At 46.4% G+C, this 21,982-nt stretch overlaps 1 pseudogene; it reads left to right on the top strand.

Annotated features, from left to right (window-relative positions):
* Nucleotides 1–20,670: 20,670 nt before the first annotated feature.
* Nucleotides 20,671–21,982, top strand: LOC142288595 (uncharacterized; annotated as a pseudogene).

The following is a 21,982-nucleotide window of genomic DNA, read 5'->3' as shown; positions in this document are numbered from 1 at the left end:
GTGCCAAGACATTTGCAGCACGTCTGCCTGCGTTGCACACTCCAACTAATTATAACTAAGCCATTATACTAGCAAACACTCAGTGTACCTAGTGGCATCCTATACGTGGCTATTGGACTTTGCTATAGTCCCACTAGTGCCAAGACATTTGCAGAGCGCATCTGCCTGCGTTGCACACTCCAACTAATTATAACTAAGCCATTATACTAGCAAACACTCAGTGTACCTAGTGGCATCATATACGTGGCTATTGGACTTTGCTATAGTCCCACTAGTGCCAAGACATTTGCAGCACGTCTGCCTGCGTTGCACACTCCAACTAATTATAACTAAGCCATTATACTAGCAAACACTCAGTGTACCTAGTGGCATCCTATACGTGGCTATTGGACTTTGCTATAGTCCCACTAGTGCCAAGACATTTGCAGAGCGCATCTGCCTGCGTTGCACACTCCAACTAATTATAACTAAGCCATTATACTAGCAAACACTCAGTGTACCTAGTGGCATCCTATACGTGGCTATTGGACTTTGCTATAGTCCCACTAGTGCCAAGACATTTGCAGCACGTCTGCCTGCGTTGCACACTCCAACTAATTATAACTAAGCCATTATACTAGCAAACACTCAGTGTACCTAGTGGCATCCTATACGTGGCTATTGAACTTTGCTATAGTCCCACTAGTGCCAAGACATTTGCAGCACGTCTGCCTGCGTTGCACACTCCAACTAATTATAAATAAGCCATTATACTAGCAAACACTCAGTGTACCTAGTGGCATCCTATACGTGGCTATTGGACTTTGCTATAGTCCCACTAGTGCCAAGACATTTGCAGAGCGCATCTGCCTGCGTTGCACACTCCAACTAATTATAACTAAGCCATTATACTAGCAAACACTCAGTGTACCTAGTGGCATCATATACGTGGCTATTGGACTTTGCTATAGTCCCACTAGTGCCAAGACATTTGCAGCACGTCTGCCTGCGTTGCACACTCCAACTAATTATAACTAAGCCATTATACTAGCAAACACTCAGTGTACCTAGTGGCATCCTATACGTGGCTATTGGACTTTGCTATAGTCCCACTAGTGCCAAGACATTTGCAGCACGTCTGCCTGCGTTGCACACTCCAACTAATTATAACTAAGCCATTATACTAGCAAACACTCAGTGTACCTAGTGGCATCCTATACGTGGCTATTGGACTTTGCTATAGTCCCACTAGTGCCAAGACATTTGCAGAGCGCATCTGCCTGCGTTGCACACTCCAACTAATTATAACTAAGTTGCATTGTCAGGGATATTTATTCTTTATTATTCTGCTGTTAATAAAGCTAGACCACCACTGCAATCTTCACCACCTCTCAATTTTTACTACCACATTTTCAGTCCACAATCTTGTCGCAATCAACATGAGTGGCAAAATGACAGATGCTGGTGGAAAGGGGAAGAGGCGTGGTGGAAAAGGCAAAAAAGGTTTTGTCCGTGGGGAAGGTGGCAAAGCTCCATTATCATCTGCTGAAGATAGACCATCTACCAGCAAAAGTAAGATGTCTACTACTTACCGTGGACAATCCGATGTGCTCCCTTTTTTACGGACACGAACAACAGGAAGAAAGGTAGATGATGGGCAAAAAAGGAAAATGCTTGAATGGATCTCAAGTGGTCCAACAAGTGCCCTCTCAGCCACTTCAAGTACCGCATCCAAAAAACACCAGTCTTCTGAGTTGTCATCCCAATCACACTTGATTTCTCCTAGCTCTGAAGTCTCCATCAGCCCTGCACAGTATGGTGGAACTGAGATGGCTGAGTCTGCAGAGCTGTTCAGTCACACTATAGCCTGGGAATCAGAGGTCTGCTCCCAAGCTACAGTGAGTACAGAACAGGAAATGGTCTGCAGTGATGCCCAGAACCTTTGTGACTCTGATTCAGGCTGTGAGGACAAAGTTTCTGAGCATAATGTTGACCCTTTGTCACAAACTGTAACACCTGTGGTTATAGACAATGAGGAACATACTGATGAAGATGAGACGCAGATACCCGATTGGGATGACAACTTAAATATTCGGTCAGGGCAAGAAGAGGCTCGGTCTGAGGGGGAGGGGAGTGCAAACACAACAATTGATGATGACGTTCTAGATCCCACCTACTGTCAACCCCCAGTCAGTCACTCGAGGAGGTCAACAGAGGCGGTGGAGGAGGATGCAACCGACGACGAAGTTACCTTGCGCCTTCCTGGACAGAGTCGGAGCACTGGTAGCACGTCTACAACTGCATCCTCAGCCACCACTCTGCCTATGAGCATTATTCGGGGTGGATCAACAGGTCGCATGGCCTCTAAGCCTTGCCTAGCCTGGTCCTTTTTTGACATCGAAAAAGATCGCCCAAATCATGTGATATGTAACATTTGCCATGATTCTCTTAGTAGAGGTCAAAACCTCAGCAGTTTGACAACTTCTTCCATGAATCGTCACATGAATAAATATCATAAGTCCCGGTGGGAAGCTCACCGTGCTGCAATGCGGCCTAGCGGAGCGAACCATCCACCGCCCGCCCCTTCCAGTGCATCCGCGCGCTCTTCATCTTCTAGGACTGTGGGGACAGCTGTCACACCTGTTTTTCCACGCAAAACTTCCACCACTGTAACCGCAACAGGCAGTTTGCTTGTAAGGTCGTCAGTTGGTTTGGAAGGGGAAACAAGTGAGTGTGTACAGCTCTCTCAGACATCGATAGCACCAACGTTGGATCAAGGCAACATCATGTCTCCGCCTGCACTTTCCTCACAAACCTGCATTTTTCCAGGGACACCCTACTCAACACCGTCTACACACAGCAGCCAGATCTCTGTCCCTCAGATGTGGTCAAATAAAAGGCCACTTCCTCCGACCCATGACAAAGCTAAGAGGTTGACTCTATCCCTCTGTAAGCTGTTGGCTACCGAAATGCTGCCTTTCCGCCTAGTGGACACACAGGATTTTAGAGACCTTATGTCTGTCGCTGTGCCCCAGTACCAGATGCCTAGTCGCCACTACTTCTCTAAGAAAGGTGTGCCCGCGCTACACCAGCATGTCGCACACAACATCACCGCTTCCTTGAGAAACTCTGTGTGTGAACGGGTGCATTTCACCACCGATACTTGGACCAGTAAGCATGGACAGGGACGTTACATGTCGCTGACTGGGCACTGGGTAACTATGGTGATAGATGGTGAAGGGTCTGCTGCACAAGTCTTGCCGTCCCCACGACTTGTGTGTCAATCCTATGTCTGTCCAAGTTCCGCCACAGCTTCTGCATCCTCCACCTCATCTGGGTCCTCCACCTCCGCCCCAAGCCTGCCTGGTCAGGCCACCAGCGTTCTCACTGCGCAGAAGGAATCACGCACCCCTCATTACTATGCTGGCAGCAGAGCGCAACGGCATCAGGCGGTCTTTAGCTTGACATGTCTTGGGAATAAGAGTCACACAGCTGAGGAGTTGTGGTCAGCTCTGCGGTCCGAGTTTAATAAATGGTTGTCTCCACTCAACCTGCAGCCTGGTAAGGCCGTGTGCGACAATGCTGCAAACCTGGGTGCGGCACTTCGCCTGGGCAAGGTGACACACGTACCTTGTATGGCTCACGTGTTGAACCTTGTCGTCCAGCAATTTTTAACACACTATCCCGGCCTAGATGGCCTTCTGAACAGGGCACGAAAACTGTCAGCTCACTTCCGCCGTTCAAGCGCCGCAGCAGAGCGACTTGCATCGCTCCAGACGTCTTTCGGCCTGCCGGTTCATCGCCTGAAATGCGATGTGGCGACACGCTGGAATTCAACTCTCCACATGTTACAGCGACTGTGGCAGCACCGCAGAGCCCTGGTGCAATACGTCATGACGTATAGCCTGGGCCAACGAGATGCAGAGGTGGGGCAGATCACCCTGATGGAGTGGTCTCAGATCAAGGACCTATGCACCCTTCTGCACAGTTTCGACATGGCGACGAATATGTTTAGCTCTGACAATGCCATTATCAGCATGACGATTCCAGTCATTTACATGCTGGAGCACACGCTAAACACTATTCGGAGTCAGGGGGTGGGACAACATGAAGGGGAGGAACTACAGGAGGATTCATATGCGCAAGGGACAACAACATCACCAAGGTCCAGACGTTCATCATCACCAACGCAGCAGGCATGGGACCATGGGGGACAGGGATCGACAAGGGCGCATAGTAGCAGGCGAAATGTTGAGCAAGGTGCAGGAGAACATGAAGAAATGGAGGACGAACTGTCCATGGACATGGAAGACTCAGCGGATGAGGGAGACCTTGGTCAAATTTCAGTTGAAAGAGGTTGGGGGGAGATGTCAGAGGAAGAAAGAACGGGTAGAACCTCTATGCCACAAACACAGCGTGGACTTGGTCCGCATGGCTGCGCAAGACACATGAGTGCCTTTTTGTTGCACTACCTCCAACATGACAGTCGTATTGTCAAAATTAGAAGTGATGATGACTACTGGATTGCCACACTATTAGATCCCCGGTACAAGTCCAAATTTTGTGACATAATTCCAGCCATAGAAAGGGACGCACGTATGCAGGAGTATCAGCAGAAGCTGTTACTCGATCTTAGCTCGGCTTTTCCACCAAACAACCGTGCAGATGCAGGGAGGGAATCTCCCAGTTGTAACTTGACAAACATGGGACGGTCTCGTCATCTTCAACAGTCTACCCGTACCAGTAGGACCGTATCTGGTGCCGGTAACAGCAATTTTATGGAATCTTTTCATAATTTTTTTAGACCCTCTTTTGCAAGGCCACCAGAGACAACAAGTCTGACACATAGTCAACGGCTGGAGAGGATGATACAGGAGTATCTCCAAATGAACATCGATGCCATGACTGTGCAACTGGAGCCTTGCTCCTTTTGGGCTTCAAACCTAGAAAAATGGCCAGAGCTCGCAACTTACGCCTTGGAGATTTTGTCGTGTCCAGCTGCCAGCGTTGTCTCTGAACGTGTATTCAGTGCTGCTGGGTGTGTGCTGACAGATAAGCGCACGCGTCTGTCCAGTGACAATGTGGACAGACTGACGTTCATCAAAATGAACAAGTCATGGATCCAGAAGGAATTTACTACCCCTGTGTCATCCTGGGGAGAGTAAATGCTTGTTGATTTGGAATGTGCTTGATGCAAATCAAAACATCCTGTTTGCAACTAGGGCACAAGTGCTGCCACTGATAAGGTGTCTGTGTGGGGCCCAATTTTTGGAAAAAAGGGAGACTCCGCTTGGAGTAACCCTTGCTTGCTGTGTTTTTAAAAGAAGCCAAGATGAACAGAGCTGGGATCAGGAAAGACTTTGCTACCTACCCCGGTGTCATCCTGGGGACGGATAAGAATGGCGTATTTTTGAATGTGCTTGATGCAAATCTAGCTGTGAAGTGTACAACTAGGGCACAAGTGCTGCCACTGAATGGGTGGGTGTGTGTGGGGCCCAATTTTTGGAAAAAAAGGGAGACTCCGCTTGGAGTAACCCTTGCTTGCTGTGTTTTTAAAAGAAGCCAAGATGAACAGAACTGGGATCAGGAAAGACTTTGCTACCTACCCCGGTGTCATCCTGGGGACGGATAAGAATGGCGTATTTTGGAATGTGCTTGATGCAAATCTAGCTGTGAAGTGTACAACTAGGGCACAAGTGCTGCCACTGAATGGGTGGGTGTGTGTGGGGCCCAATTTTTAGAAAAAAAGGGAGACTCCGCTTGGAGTAACCCTTGCTTGCTGTGTTTTTAAAAGAAGCCAAGATGAACAGAGCTGGGCTCAGGAAAGACTTTGCTACCTACCCCGGTGTCATGCTGGGGACGATTAATTATGGCAAATTTTGGAATGTGCTTGATGCAAATCTAGCTGTGAAGTGTACAACTAGGGCACAAGTGCTGCCACTGAATGGGTGGGTGTGTGTGGGGCCCAATTTTTGGAAAAAAAGGGAGACTCCGCTTGGAATAACCCTTGCTTACATTGTTTTTAAAAGAAGCCAAGATGAACAAGTCATGGGTCAGCAAAGACTTTATCTACCTACCCCGGTGTCATGCTGGGGACGGTTAATTATGGCGTATTTTTGAATGTGCTTGATGCAAATGTAGCTGTGAAGTGTACAACTAGGGCACAAGTGCTGCCACTGAATGGGTGGGTGTGTGTGGGGCCCAATTTTTGGAAAAAAAGGGAGACTCCGCTTGGAGTAACCCTTGCTTGCTGTGTTTTTAAAAGAAGCCAAGATGAACAGAGCTGGGATCAGTAAAGACTTTGCTACCTACCCCGGTGTCATCCTGGGGACGGATAAGAATGGCGTATTTTGGAATGTGCTTGATGCAAATGTAGCTGTGAAGTGTACAACTAGGGCACAAGTGCTGCCACTGAATGGGTGGGTGTGTGTGGGGCACAATTTTTGGAAAAAAAGGGAGACTCCGCTTGGAGTAACCCTTGCTTACATTGTTTTTAAAAGAAGCCAAGATGAACAAGTCATGGGTCAGCAAAGACTTTATCTACCTACCCCGGTGTCATCCTGGGGACGGATAAGAATGGCGTATTTTGGAATGTGCTTGATGCAAATCTAGCTGTGAAGTGTACAACTAGGGCACAAGTGCTGCCACTGAATGGGTGGGTGTGTGGGGCCCAATTTTTGGAAAAAAAGGGAGACTCCGCTTGGAGTAACCCTTGCTTGCTGTGTTTTTAAAAGAAGCCAAGATGAACAGAGCTGGGATCAGGAAAGACTTTGCTACCTACCCCGGTGTCATCCTGGGGACGGATAAGAATGGCGTATTTTGGAATGTGCTTGATGCAAATGTAGCTGTGAAGTGTACAACTAGGGCACAAGTGCTGCCACTGAATGGGTGGGTGTGTGTGGGGCCCAATTTTTGGAAAAAAAAGGGAGACTCCGCTTGGAGTAACCCTTGCTTGCTGTGTTTTTAAAAGAAGCCAAGATGAACAGAGCTGGGATCAGGAAAGACTTTGCTACCTACCCCGGTGTCATCCTGGGGACGGATAAGAATGGCGTATTTTGGAATGTGCTTGATGCAAATGTAGCTGTGAAGTGTACAACTAGGGCACAAGTGCTGCCACTGAATGGGTGGGTGTGTGTGGGGCCCAATTTTTGGAAAAAAAGGGAGACTCCGCTTGGAGTAACCCTTGCTTGCTGTGTTTTTAAAAGAAGCCAAGATGAACAGAGCTGGGATCAGGAAAGACTTTGCTACCTACCCCGGTGTCATCCTGGGGACGGATAAGAATGGCGTATTTTGGAATGTGCTTCATGCAAATGTAGCTGTGAAGTGTACAACTAGGGCACAAGTGCTGCCACTGAATGGGTGGGTGTGTGTGGGGCACAATTTTTGGAAAAAAAGGGAGACTCCGCTTGGAGTAACCCTTGCTTACATTGTTTTTAAAAGAAGCCAAGATGAACAAGTCATGGGTCAGCAAAGACTTTATCTACCTACCCCGGTGTCATCCTGGGGACGGATAAGAATGGCGTATTTTGGAATGTGCTTGATGCAAATCTAGCTGTGAAGTGTACAACTAGGGCACAAGTGCTGCCACTGAATGGGTGGGTGTGTGTGGGGCCCAATTTTTGGAAAAAAAGGGAGACTCCGCTTGGAGTAACCCTTGCTTGCTGTGTTTTTAAAAGAAGCCAAGATGAACAGAGCTGGGATCAGGAAAGACTTTGCTACCTACCCCGGTGTCATGCTGGGGACGGTTAATTATGGCGTATTTTGGAATGTGCTTGATGCAAATCTAGCTGTGAAGTGTACAACTAGGGCACAAGTGCTGCCACTGAATGGGTGGGTGTGTGTGGGGCCCAATTTTTGGAAAAAAAGGGAGACTCCGCTTGGAGTAACCCTTGCTTACATTGTTTTTAAAAGAAGCCAAGATGAACAAGTCATGGGTCAGCAAAGACTTTATCTACCTACCCCGGTGTCATCCTGGGGACGGATAAGAATGGCGTATTTTTGAATGTGCTTGATGCAAATCTAGCTGTGAAGTGTACAACTAGGGCACAAGTGCTGCCACTGAATGGGTGGGTGTGTGTGGGGCCCAATTTTTGGAAAAAAAGGGAGACTCCGCTTGGAGTAACCCTTGCTTGCTGTGTTTTTAAAAGAAGCCAAGATGAACAGAGCTGGGATCAGGAAAGACTTTGCTACCTACCCCGGTGTCATCCTGGGGACGGATAAGAATGGCGTATTTTGGAATGTGCTTGATGCAAATGTAGCTGTGAAGTGTACAACTAGGGCACAAGTGCTGCCACTGAATGGGTGGGTGTGTGTGGGGCACAATTTTTGGAAAAAAAGGGAGACTCCGCTTGGAGTAACCCTTGCTTACATTGTTTTTAAAAGAAGCCAAGATTAACAAGTCATGGGTCAGCAAAGACTTTATCTACCTACCCCGGTGTCATCCTGGGGACGGATAAGAATGGCGTATTTTGGAATGTGCTTGATGCAAATCTAGCTGTGAAGTGTACAACTAGGGCACAAGTGCTGCCACTGAATGGGTGGGTGTGTGTGGGGCCCAATTTTTGGAAAAAAAGGGAGACTCCGCTTGGAGTAACCCTTGCTTGCTGTGTTTTTAAAAGAAGCCAAGATGAACAGAGCTGGGATCAGGAAAGACTTTGCTACCTACCCCGGTGTCATGCTGGGGACGGTTAATTATGGCGTATTTTGGAATGTGCTTGATGCAAATCTAGCTGTGAAGTGTACAACTAGGGCACAAGTGCTGCCACTGAATGGGTGGGTGTGTGTGGGGCCCAATTTTTGGAAAAAAAGGGAGACTCCGCTTGGAGTAACCCTTGCTTACATTGTTTTTAAAAGAAGCCAAGATGAACAAGTCATGGGTCAGCAAAGACTTTATCTACCTACCCCGGTGTCATCCTGGGGACGGATAAGAATGGCGTATTTTTGAATGTGCTTGATGCAAATCTAGCTGTGAAGTGTACAACTAGGGCACAAGTGCTGCCACTGAATGGGTGGGTGTGTGTGGGGCCCAATTTTTGGAAAAAAAGGGAGACTCCGCTTGGAGTAACCCTTGCTTGCTGTGTTTTTAAAAGAAGCCAAGATGAACAGAGCTGGGATCAGGAAAGACTTTGCTACCTACCCCGGTGTCATCCTGGGGACGGATAAGAATGGCGTATTTTGGAATGTGCTTGATGCAAATGTAGCTGTGAAGTGTACAACTAGGGCACAAGTGCTGCCACTGAATGGGTGGGTGTGTGTGGGGCCCAATTTTTGGAAAAAAAGGGAGACTCCGCTTGGAGTAACCCTTGCTTGCTGTGTTTTTAAAAGAAGCCAAGATGAACAGAGCTGGGATCAGGAACGACTTTGCTACCTACCCCGGTGTCATCCTGGGGACGGATAAGAATGGCGTATTTTGGAATGTGCTTGATGCAAATGTAGCTGTGAAGTGTACAACTAGGGCACAAGTGCTGCCACTGAATGGGTGGGTGTGTGTGGGGCCCAATTTTTGGAAAAAAAGGGAGACTCCGCTTGGAGTAACCCTTGCTTACATTGTTTTTAAAAGAAGCCAAGATGAACAGAGCTGGGATCAGGAAAGACTTTGCTACCTACCCCGGTGTCATCCTGGGGACGGATAAGAATGGCGTATTTTGGAATGTGCTTGATGCAAATCTAGCTGTGAAGTGTACAACTAGGGCACAAGTGCTGCCACTGAATGGGTGGGTGTGTGTGGGGCCCAATTTTTGGAAAAAAAGGGAGACTACGCTTGGAGTAACCCTTGCTTGCTGTGTTTTTAAAAGAAGCCAAGATGAACAGAGCTGGGATCAGGAAAGACTTTGCTACCTACCCCGGTGTCATCCTGGGGACGGATAAGAATGGCGTATTTTGGAATGTGCTTGATGCAAATCTAGCTGTGAAGTGTACAACTAGGGCACAAGTGCTGCCACTGAATGGGTGGGTGTGTGTGGGGCCCAATTTTTGGAAAAAAAGGGAGACTCCGCTTGGAGTAACCCTTGCTTGCTGTGTTTTTAAAAGAAGCCAAGATGAACAGAGCTGGGATCAGGAAAGACTTTGCTACCTACCCCGGTGTCATGCTGGGGACGGTTAAGAATGGCGTATTTTGGAATGTGCTTGATGCAAATCTAGCTGTGAAGTGTACAACTAGGGCACAAGTGCTGCCACTGAATGGGTGGGTGTGTGTGGGGCCCAATTTTTGGAAAAAAAGGGAGACTCCGCTTGGAGTAACCCTTGCTTGCTGTGTTTTTAAAAGAAGCCAAGATGAACAGAGCTGGGATCAGGAAAGACTTTGCTACCTACCCCGGTGTCATCCTGGGGACGGATAAGAATGGCGTATTTTGGAATGTGCTTGATGCAAATGTAGCTGTGAAGTGTACAACTAGGGCACAAGTGCTGCCACTGAATGGGTGGGTGTGTGTGGGGCCCAATTTTTGGAAAAAAAGGGAGACTCCGCTTGGAGTAACCCTTGCTTACATTGTTTTTAAAAGAAGCCAAGATGAACAGAGCTGGGATCAGGAAAGACTTTGCTACCTACCCCGGTGTCATCCTGGGGACGGATAAGAATGGCGTATTTTGGAATGTGCTTGATGCAAATCTAGCTGTGAAGTGTACAACTAGGGCACAAGTGCTGCCACTGAATGGGTGGGTGTGTGTGGGGCCCAATTTTTGGAAAAAAAGGGAGACTCCGCTTGGAGTAACCCTTGCTTGCTGTGTTTTTAAAAGAAGCCAAGATGAACAGAGCTGGGATCAGGAAAGACTTTGCTACCTACCCCGGTGTCATCCTGGGGACGGATAAGAATGGCGTATTTTGGAATGTGCTTGATGCAAATCTAGCTGTGAAGTGTACAACTAGGGCACAAGTGCTGCCACTGAATGGGTGGGTGTGTGTGGGGCCCAATTTTTGGAAAAAAAGGGAGACTCCGCTTGGAGTAACCCTTGCTTGCTGTGTTTTTAAAAGAAGCCAAGATGAACAGAGCTGGGATCAGGAAAGACTTTGCTACCTACCCCGGTGTCATGCTGGGGACGGTTAATTATGGCGTATTTTGGAATGTGCTTGATGCAAATCTAGCTGTGAAGTGTACAACTAGGGCACAAGTGCTGCCACTGAATGGGTGGGTGTGTGTGGGGCCCAATTTTTGGAAAAAAAGGGAGACTCCGCTTGGAGTAACCCTTGCTTACATTGTTTTTAAAAGAAGCCAAGATGAACAAGTCATGGGTCAGCAAAGACTTTATCTACCTACCCCGGTGTCATGCTGGGGACGGTTAATTATGGCGTATTTTTGAATGTGCTTGATGCAAATGTAGCTGTGAAGTGTACAACTAGGGCACAAGTGCTGCCACTGAATGGGTGGGTGTGTGTGGGGCCCAATTTTTGGAAAAAAAGGGAGACTCCGCTTGGAGTAACCCTTGCTTGCTGTGTTTTTAAAAGAAGCCAAGATGAACAGAGCTGGGATCAGGAAAGACTTTGCTACCTACCCCGGTGTCATCCTGGGGACGGATAAGAATGGCGTATTTTTGAATGTGCTTGCTGCAAATCTAGCTGTGAATTGTACAACTGGGGCCCAACTGCTGCCACTGAATGGGTGGGTGGGTGTGGGGCCCAATTTTTGGAAAAAAAGGGAGACTATGCTTGGAGTCACCTTGCGGTGTTTTACATGATTTTAGAATGGCGTGCCATGCCTATATCTGTGTGTCCTCCTCTTTTTCCTTGTCCAGCTGTTTTGTTTTCGCATGAGTATATGTCCTTGTCACTTTCCAATGTGTTTCAGTTGTTTGTCACCTTTTGGACACCTTTGAGGGTGTTTTCTAGGTGTTTTACTGTGTTTGTGATTGCCTGCCATTGTTTCCTATTGGCTCGAGTTCGGTTCGTCGAACGTTCGACGAGCCGAACTCGAACGGGAGGTCCGTTCGGCGAACCGACCTCGAGCCGAACCGGGACCGGTTCGCTCATCTCTAGTGGTTTTCTGCCAGGAGTTGCACATTTGGTGCTGAAATGTTTGCCCCATATTCCTGCACCCAATCTACACCTCCTGATAAAAAAAATTGCATCATTACTGCATCATACCGCATGTGGTAGTGATGGTTTTTTTTTGCCAGGAGGTGTAGAGTTGATGCAGGAATATGTTGTTGAAATTTCAGCACCAATTCTGCATCTCTTGGCAAAAAAATCCCTGCAGTTTTCTGCAAGGAGATGCAGGTCTTTGAACTCAGTAACCTCACCTGAGGTCAGATTACCTGCCATAACAGGTGGAGGACCAGGTGAACCTCCAGCTGTGAACGCAAATAACCTGAGTGATGTCACTGTTCATCGCGTGGCTCAGTCTCTGCCTGACGTTACAGCAAACGGTCATGTTCTATGGCCACCCGCTGTCATTTCAGATGTAGCAGAGCTGGAATCTTCATGTGGATTACATTGGACCTGGGTGTTTTGGGTTAGATTAAAAAAAATTTTGCCGCCGTTTTTGACGCGGTTATTTTTCTGCAATTTTTGCCACGGTTCTTGCTAGGGAGTGCACATTTGGTGCTGGAGTCATCTGCACCAGCTTTCAGCATCAAGTTTCCACTTGCTGGCAGAATTTTTTTTTTTTTTTTTTTTTTTTTTTGGGCCAAGGGATGCAAATTTGGTGCTGAAATTTATACACCATATTCCTGCATCCAATCTACACCTCCTGGCAAAAAACGTAGTGTTTTGACGCATTTTGTTTGCTGCGGTTTTTTTTCTTCACGATTTTTTGGTAGGAGGTGCACATTTGGTGCTGAATTGGTCTGCACCAGATTTCAGCAACAAATTTCCACCTGCTGGCAGGATTTTTTTTTCTTTTTACAGCCTGCCGTTCTCTGAACATGAGCGTGCATGTACCTAGAAACACATGCACGCTCCTGTCAGATGAGTGTGGCTGTGCTGCGACGTCAGATTCGTGGGAGTCCCTCACATGTGTTTTTTTTTTTTAATTTAAATAAATAATTAAAAAAAATCTGACGTGCGGTCCCCCCAGTTTTCATCCCCAGCCATGATCATGGTGGCTGGGGGTTGGTATATTCTCAGCCCGTAGCCGCCCGGTATTGCCACATCTATTAGATGTGACAATCCCTGTGCATTACCGGCTATTCTCGGTGGCGTGATGCGGTTCCAATCAGGTAATAGCAAGGGTTAATAGCAGCGCACAGCTGCTACCAAACCCTAGGTTTGTGATGGCACAGGTGTCTATCAGATACCTGCATCACACAAACCTGTAAGTGAATGTAAATAAACAAGACACAGAGAAAAATCCTTTTTTTTAAATAAAGTACAAAACCCGCACCCTCTTCCACCTCTTTATTAACCCCCAAACACAGCCCTCCAGGTCCGGCGCAATCCACACGACGTCCCACGGCGACACATCCAGCTCTGCTACATCTCACAGCGAGCAGCCATAGAGAAGACTGCCAGCTCTGAGTGTAGCCATTTACTGAGCCGCGATAGGCGATGACCTCAGCAGAGACTGTGACAGGTTGGGGGGCGCGTCAGCCTGCAACCAATCAGAGATGAGAAGACGGCCGGTGGGCGGGGAAAAAACGGAAAGCTGTGTGATTGTGGGCATAGTACAGAGAGTGAAAGCGCGACCCAGAAGCAGTGTGCCGTCATGACACCGAGTCTCGGTAAGTATGAAACTGACGCTTATTTGTTGTTTTATTTATTTTTACTTTATTTGACTAATCCGGATCGTGCACCCGAATCCCGCACCCGGGTCCGGCACAGAGATATAATTGAAACCGCGTGGATCTGGACTTTTACAGTCCAGATCCGCTCAGCGCTATTTGATATGCATCCAGAAGTGTGAGAAGGGGAAGACGGCATTTTTATCGTCTGAGAGCCTATTTAAAAATGTAGTCATGCCTCTTGGATTAACAAATGTGTCAGCAGTTTTTGAAAACTTTATGATTGATATTTTTCTGATTGTATTGGAAGGTTTATCATAGACTATCTGGACGATATTCTAATTTTTTCACCTAATCTGGATTCACACTATGAATAGAGTTGATCGAAAATCCAGGACTGGTGGATCACTTCCGGATTGAAAAAAAAGAATACACATTCCCTTTAGATTCCGGTGCCCATATAAGTCTATGGGGACCAGAATCCGGAGATTAAAAACATTTTTGGAGGAGATAGGGGGGTAGGACCGCGCGGTGTACTCATTCGAGGCTGTGTCACGGCAGCAAACTCTCCCGGGTTATGCTTTTCCCTTCCGGAGTCGACAATTCAATATTCATTGTTTTGCCCGCCCACCGGCACGTGTAATTGGTTGCAGTTAGACACGCCGCAACCCTGAGTGGCATCTTCTCAGCTGACTGCAACCAATCACAGGAGGCAAGACGGCTGGTGGGTGGGGAAAGCAGTACAAGTGTCTGTGGGTCTTTATGGTGAATATGCATGTCTTTCAGAAACACATGCTCGTTCCTGTCAGAAAAGTGCAGCTGTGCCTGTGATGCGCTGTCAGACTCGTACAAGTCTGACATGACGTCAGGCAGCACAGCCTGTACTCTCTGAGCATGAGCGAGCATGTACCCAGAAACACATGCACGCTCCTGTCAGAGTGTGCGGCTGTGCTGGTGATGTGATGTCAGACTCATGCAAGTCTAACATGATATCAGACGGCACAGCATGCGCTCTCTGAGCATGAGCGTGCATGTACCTAGAAACACATGCACGCTTCTGTCAGAAGTGTGCGTGGCTGTGCTGATAATGTGATGTCAGACTCATACAACATGACACCAGCCGGCACAGCCTGCGCTGTTTGAGCATGAGCGTGCATGTACCTAGAAACATATGCATGCTACTCTCAGAGTGTGCGGCTGTGCCGGTGATGCGGCTTTTTTTTTTAAATTTAAATAAATTTAAAAAGAAATTATTAGATGTGACAATCCCGGTGCAATACCGGCTCTTCCCGTTGGCCTGAAGCGGTGCCAATCAGGGTAATAAGGGGTTAATAGCAGCGCACAGCTGCTACTAAACCATAGGTTAGTAATGGCACAGGCGTCTATGAGATACCTGCATCACACTAACCTGTAAATGACAGTAAATGAACACAGATACAAAGAAAAATCATTTATTTGGAATAAAGTACAAAATACACACCCTCCTTCACCTCTTTATTAACCCCCAAAATCTAGCAGGTCTGGAATAATCCACACGAGGTCCCACGCCACATCAGCTCTGCTACATAACACAACCAGCGGCCATAGAGCTAGAGCACGACCGTTGGCTGTGCAGACAATGACTGAGCCGCGATGACTGCATGGTAGGCAGATACTGTCACAGGCTGGGGGCGCGGTCTGCCTGCAACCAATCACAGATGAGAGGATGGCCGGAGGGCGGGGGGAAAACACGGAAAGCTGTGTGTATATGATGCACAGTACAGGAAGTGAAAGCGCGACCCGGAAAGTGTGCTGCCATGACAGCGAGTCTCGATAAGTATGAAACGCTGTTTTATTCCTGTTTTTCTTTATTTTTCAATTATTTTCACCAGTGCCGGATTCGGATGCTTCTGGGTCACGCATTCACTTCCTGTACTCTACATCGTATACACACAGCTTTCCGTGTTTTCCCAGCCCACCGGCCGTCTTCTCGTCTGTGATTGGTTGGGACTCAGGGGAGCAGTGGGAATAAAATAAGTGTAAAACTGTCCGCTTTTCACAGGTCTTCATTAAATGCCACTATCCTCCATTATTGATAGTGGCAATTAAATATAACTGTTGTCAATGTGCATGTGCACAGGCTCCCATCTGCTGACCGTCACCATAGCTGCCATATGTGTCATCCTGCGAAGCCCAGCCTGTGGGTGGCCTTCATAGGAGAACATCATTTTGTCTCTATTCTGCTATACAATTGCACTGCAGTATATAAAACAAACAATCAGATGTTTGCAGCTTCAAGTCACGTAAGGGGACTAAAAAATAAAAAGGTTTTAATAAGATGAAAAAAATATATAGAAAAATTAAAATCACTCCCAATTACCCCCTTTACTAATAAGGAAATAAAAACATAAAAAATAATTAGAAATGCTAATAACGTGTTCCTAAAAGTCAGATGATTCAAAATATAAAATTAATGAACCTGTACAGAAATCACCGTAAAGAGAAAAATAAAGAATAATACCATAATTTAGGTGTTTTTTTTCCGTGAAATTTCCGTTAAATTTATTTTTAATAATTGAAGCCACTGACCTTTTTAATTTTTCTCATGCAACATGACCTTGAAAATATAAAATGTAGAGTTTACCTTGAGATAACTTCCCTTGAATGCTGGGTAATAGTTTCTGGAATAACAGCTGCAGCACTAGTTGTAGCAACGTTTGCAGTAGAGGTCAATGTGGTGTAAGAACATTTATATTGATCATGATCTGAAAAGTTACATTGAACAACAAATCAAAGGTAAAATCAAATATCAAAATGAAAACTGTACCAATTTAGCATAATTGTTCGAGGGTGTTAAAGCAGTGATCAGAATATGGAACTTGCCACTTATAGGAAATCTGTCAGCAGGTTATTAGTATGTAATCTGACAGCAGCACGAGATAGGTATGAAAACCCTGATTCCAGTGATGTATCAGTTAGTTTACTGGGTGTAGCAGTAGTTATGATGGAGCCACAGTTTTCTCTGCTGCAGTTCTAGCAGAGCTCAGTTGACGAACCCCACCCACACCGCAGCTTTCTGTGTACATTGTATTGCTCCATGTCACTCTATGAAAAGTTTGATGACAAACAGATAATATATTTTTGTCTAGAATTTACCTTGTACTAACACTTGATATGAACAAGTGTCTCCTGTGAATTGTAGGCGCACAACTCTAACAAGCACGCTTTTTTTCTGCCATCGGTTTGTAGCGTCACATCTATACTCTTCATTTTGTAGAAGTGATTCGCATTGAATCTCCAGCGTTTTGCTGTAAGACACAGTCTGGTTTTTGCCGTTATACCATGCATACTGCAGCTGGTATCCTTCAGTAGATTCACAGGCTATAACCACTGGTAGTCCAAAGCAGGAACCTTCAGGACTGTTAATAAAGGAGACCACAGGGAGGGAAATAGGTTCTGAATTGCAAAAATAAAAATAATAAAAGTGTCAGTTTCAGAACATGCAAACACTTATTAGCTGTATATGAATAAACCCTCTAGTTTTGATGAGTGTAAAACTGGGCTGAGTGTGGTTTCCTTTTTGGGCCACTATCGTTGCTGGGTAGCTATTTTGGTTGTTGCAGCCGTCAAAATTATTGAAGAATTAGCCTCAAATTTGCAGCTAAGTAATTCAGCCCAGATTTCCTGTTGATGATGTCTAGTGACAAATTAACCCCTTCCTGTCACAGTCAGTTTTGGCATTCCTGACAAAGCTCAAGTTTTTTTCAAGTCTCACATTTTAATTTGTGTGTAACCCTGAAATACTTTGCTGATCTCGGTAATTCTATAAAAAGTTGATTATGCCTAATTCAATGTTCTAGTATAAAGATAAACTAAAAAAAAGGACAATTTCTAAAAAAATGTATTTTGAAAAAACATTTTATTGAAAATTTACTTTTGCTGAATCTTATCAATGCAGCTGAAATTTTAATTTCAAAATTAGTTTTATATGTGAACTTGTTTTCAGTTTTTTTCCTTTCTGCAGATCTGTTGAACATCATCTGGTCAAGATTGAGATACATTCTAATCTATTCTTCATGCTACACATATAATAAACTTTGAAGCTATTCGATCCCATTTATTACCAGAACAACTCCCTGATGTACAAGTACAAGCCTTTTATTAAAAAAATATCAAAGCAACCAACTCTAACCTGCAATACGAATCACTATTGTAGTGAGTGTTAAGCCCACTTTACACGCTGCAATATATCTTACAATGTGTCGGCGGGGTCACGTCGTAAGTGACGCACATCCGGCATTGTAAGTTACATTGCAGCGTGTGACAGGTACGTGCGATTGAATGTTAAAACGTTCATCGCAAGCATATCGTTCATTTCTCTAGAATTGAACGTCAGATTGTTCAACGTTCCCGGGGTAGCGCACATCGCAGTGTTTGACACCCCGGGAACGATAAACAGATCTTACTTGCGTCCTGCGGCTCCCGGCCCACAATGTGGAAGGAAGGAGGTGGGCGGGATGTTTACATCCCGCTCAGCTCCGCCCCTCCGCTTCTATTGGTCGGCTGCCGCGTGACGTCCATGTGATGCCGAACGTCCCTCCCACTCCAGGAAGTGGATGTTCGCCGCCCACATCGAGGTCGTATGGAAAGTAAGTACGTGTAAAGGGGGTTAATCGTTTGTGCGGCACGTTCAACAAATTGAACGTGCTGCACATACGATCGGGGCGTTGCAAATCGCATACGATATCGTATGCGAAATTGCAACGTATAAAGCAGGCTTTACACATCTAAATGTACAAATAATAGCAATAGATAGATCCACATCCGAAATAAAAACAGGTTATGACATAGCAACAGTCCAGCATTCAACAGATCAGCTCCAAACTGCCTGATTTCCATAACATAGTGATGCTTATCTTACTAGTTAGCGTCAGGCATAGTTGTAATCGTTACACCATTCCTCTTCATCGACACCAAGCCAGTGAAAAGCTAAGACATCATTGCAAATATCAAGAGGAGACATGCTTTCTTTTTTTAGCCCATACCTATACAATATGGTATCCATTTGAAACATTGCTAGGAAAATGTATCAGGACACACCAATACAAAATTAAATTTGAAACTAGGTATGAGGGAAACTGCCATGTAAAACTCTTGAAGGGTCCTTACCCCCCTCCCCACCATCATCCACAGATCGTCACGACGATTATCTGATCGGCCTGTTTAGGTATTTATGACTTTGGGGGATGGTAGAGCTGCAGCCAAAGGATGCATAGAAAAGACAATCCTTTGTTCTGTTGGAAGGAAAAACTCCTAATACAATTTGTACATTGCCCGTTAATGCTAGAAAAGGAAAAACATACTGCCAGAATCCCTGTGGAGCGCTGAACCTAGCGCACCGTTTAGCTTGACTGGGAGATCGCTGGTATCACGACAAATTAGTATTGGCCAGTGAAATCATGCTAGATGCGTTGTGTTTGGTATCTATGTAAGTGTAAAATCGAGATATAAAATATGACGCTAATATCTTTCACCTGTGTGGCCCAGGGGCAAAGATATGTGAAAAGCTAGAATTAAAGAACTTTGTGACAATCTTGGCACAGCCCACAAGAGACTGTAAAATGAGGTCACAGAGAGGGGGGTTACCTGAGGGCATAAGAGCGATTAGCTCCTTGATGGGGGGAGTCAGTACTGGAAGGCATCAGTAAGTGGTGATGCTGGCCATCTCCCTACCATCTTCTTCTCTTGGAGACCTTCCCTCCCTAAATTCGGATGTCACATCTATGGCACGAGTTTAGTAAGTTTCACGTTTATACCTTTTATTTTTATGTAACTGTCTATACTGTATTTGTATTGTTCCCTTTTGTAAATTCTTGTATATTTTTATAAACACTGCCTTCTATTTTGGATTAAATATATAAAATTTAATAGTTTCTTTCCTCATGCTTTCTATACGAATCCAAAAACCCGAAGGGCCTTATGCTATCTGTAACGGGTGCCCGGACTTTCTGCGAAATGTCCGGTGGTGGCAGCATAATTATTATTGCATAGAATTTTTGGGGTGCTATCATTAAGGGTACCGAGGTATATATATATATATATATATATATATATTCCATTAGCGGGAATCGGTGATATATACATTTACCCCTGCTGTGAGACCTCCAATATTTGGCATTATTAGCTCAGCAGCCTCATTCTGTTCATTGTCCTGCAGTACCAAAAGTGGCCTGCCGACAAGAGGGGCGCTAGAGAGTAGCCGTGTTTGTGACAAATCAGCGAACAGCTGCGGGATATCTGAGTGACTCCCCTGGCTGTTCATGATAAATTGGTGGCAAGCGGTGGGGTATAGAGCATTAAGCCTGCTTTGCATGTTGCAATTTCGCATACGATATCGTATGCGAATTGCAACGCCCCCATCGTATGTGCGGCACGTTCAAATTGTTGAACGTGCTGTACATACGATTAACCCCCGTCACACGTACTTACCCGTCCATACGACCTCGATGTGGGCGGCGAACGTCCACTTCCTGGAGTGGGAGGGACGTTCGGCGTCACATCGACGTCACGCGGCAGCCGGCCAATAGAAGTGGAGGGGCGGAGCTGAGCGGGACGTAAACATCCCGCTCACCTTCTTCCTTCCGCATTGTCGGCCGGGAGCCGCAGGATGCTGTTAAGAGCTGCTCATCGTTCCCGGGGTGTCACACACTGCGATCTGCGCTACCCCGGGTACGATGAACAACCTGACGTTCAATCCATGAGGAATGAACGACGTGCGTGCGATGAACATTTTACCGTTCAATCGCAATCGCACGTACCTGTCACACACTACAATGTAACTTACAATGCCGGATGTGCGTCACTTACGACGTGACCCCGCCGACACATTGTAAGATATATTGCAGCGTGTAAAGCAGGCTTTAGAGATTTGGTTGAACAATCATCCCTTTCACTAAAAACTTGTAAAAGTTTTGAGGATCAAACTCAGTATTTAAATTATACCTGGAACAATACTGTACTTGTTTTTCTATCCTATCTTTTATTTGGCAAGTGACTGCTAGAATGGCAGCTGGTTATAAGAAGCATGAGAAAGCTGTGCTGATCCAAATGTGTGAGGAGCGAGGCCTTAATGGGTCCAACAAGACCAAAGAGATGCTAATCTGTGCCTTGGTGGAGGATGATCTCAAAGACCAGCATGATGTGGCCCAAGAGCATGGGACCTGTGAAGCACCAGGAGACCTTGCCACAGACCTACCTCCAGGACGGTCCGCAGAACTGTCTGATTCCGAGGGGTCTGGCAGCAACCCCAGCTCCCAGAGTGCAAGGGACTCTTTCTTACTTGCCGATGATTCTGCAGCAACTGGGAGAATGTGACTCTTGAGCACGGCTACAGTTTGTGCTACAAGAACGCCAAGTAGAGCGTGAATTTTCTGAGTGCCAGGCCCAGTGAGAGGCTGGGAGAGCAGAGCGAGAGGCTGAGAGAGCAGAGCGAGAGGCTGAGAGAGCCGAGCTAGAGGCTGAAAGAGCTGAGCGAGAGCGCCAAGCCCAGAGAGACCATGAATTGAAGGTTCTCCAAGCCCGGCAGCAGACATCTTCCTCACTGAACAGTGAGTCCAATAATGCCAGCAGCTTTAAGCCCCGACCGGAGCACTTTCCTGTGATTGAAAAGGATGGGGATTTGGACACCTTTCTGAGGGGATTTGAAAAGACTTGCTTTCAGTACCAGTTGCCCTCAGCACAATGGGCACGATAATTAACCTCAGGGCTGCGAGGCAAGGCCCTGGACGCGTTTGACAGTCTCCCTCAAGAATAGAGTGGAGACTATGAGGCCATAAAGCAGGCCCTAATATGGAAGTATCAGCTGACTCCAGAGATGTACCGCAAAAAGTTCCGGACCCTCCAGCGTGGACCACATGACAGCAACAGAGACGTTGTGGATGGGCTCCGGACCAACTTTAACCAATGGGCCCAAGGACTGTCCGCCACCACTGGTGAGCAGATAACAGACCTGATGGTAAAGGACCAATTCCTACACCTGTGTCCTGCGGACGTGCGACAGTTCATGATGGACCAGGAACCAAAGGATGTGAATACAGGAGCACAGATTGCTGACACCTATGAGGCCAACCGTGCATCAGGGGTGTGGAAGCCATCCACCGCCAGCTGGGAAGGGGGTAAGATGACAACTATGACCCCCACTGCCCCTACCAGCCGACCTCCCGTAGGTCCTGTGTCATCCGCCAGTGCCTGGCCCACCTCTGACACTCGCAGGTGTTTTTCCTGCAACCAGCCTGGACACCTCAGCTCTGCTTGTCCAGAGACACGGAAAAAACTGTGGAAAAACAAGCGCATAGGGTCTTACCCCAATATGTGA

The sequence above is a fragment of the Anomaloglossus baeobatrachus genome, chromosome 2 (assembly GCF_048569485.1).
Source record: "Anomaloglossus baeobatrachus isolate aAnoBae1 chromosome 2, aAnoBae1.hap1, whole genome shotgun sequence".
NCBI lineage: Eukaryota > Metazoa > Chordata > Amphibia > Anura > Aromobatidae > Anomaloglossus > Anomaloglossus baeobatrachus.
The sequence above is the reverse complement of the archived record's forward strand: the minus strand, read 5'-3'. Positions and strand labels throughout refer to the sequence as shown.